Raw genomic sequence first — 608 nt, forward strand, 5'->3', positions numbered from 1 at the left:
TACTTATGTTACTAATTAGCCAACAAGTGTAAAACAAGGTCATGGATGTCAAAGTGAACTTCGACGAGAAGTTCCGAAGCCTCGTATTTCTTATTTTTATTATATTTTCATACGCACCCATCGACACTTTTCGACTACCATTCGACTGACTTGCAAGGATTCTCGAACTTTGTCGTTTCGATTATTAGGCACTCTCGCGCGGACCTTACACTTTACGTAATTTATTCAAAGCTTTTTTTCATAGAGTTAAGAAAAGCAACTAGACTCTAGACTTGATTACAAAGCTGCAATGGGCACGCGATTTATTCTTTAATTTATTAGTCTCGGTTTACGAAATATTGCGTACTAAGATCACAATAAATTTTAATCATTAAAATACCATTATCTTATAAAATAATTGTATTATCAATTGACATGCAATTTTTAATCTTCTAATGTAAGCAGATACTTAGGCAATTAAAATATATTTTCATTAGAGAAAAAATGTTTTTCCTTTATGCTGGGTACAATTTTTACCAGTGAAATTTTCAATTGAAAAATTCAGAGGATCGATCGTAGAATTTTCTGTTTTAGATGAGTATTCAAATAATACCTTTTAGTTATAAATA

Source organism: Ceratosolen solmsi, unplaced genomic scaffold (assembly GCF_000503995.2).
Source record: "Ceratosolen solmsi marchali unplaced genomic scaffold, CerSol_1.0 scaffold47, whole genome shotgun sequence".
Taxonomy (NCBI): Eukaryota; Metazoa; Arthropoda; class Insecta; order Hymenoptera; family Agaonidae; genus Ceratosolen; species Ceratosolen solmsi.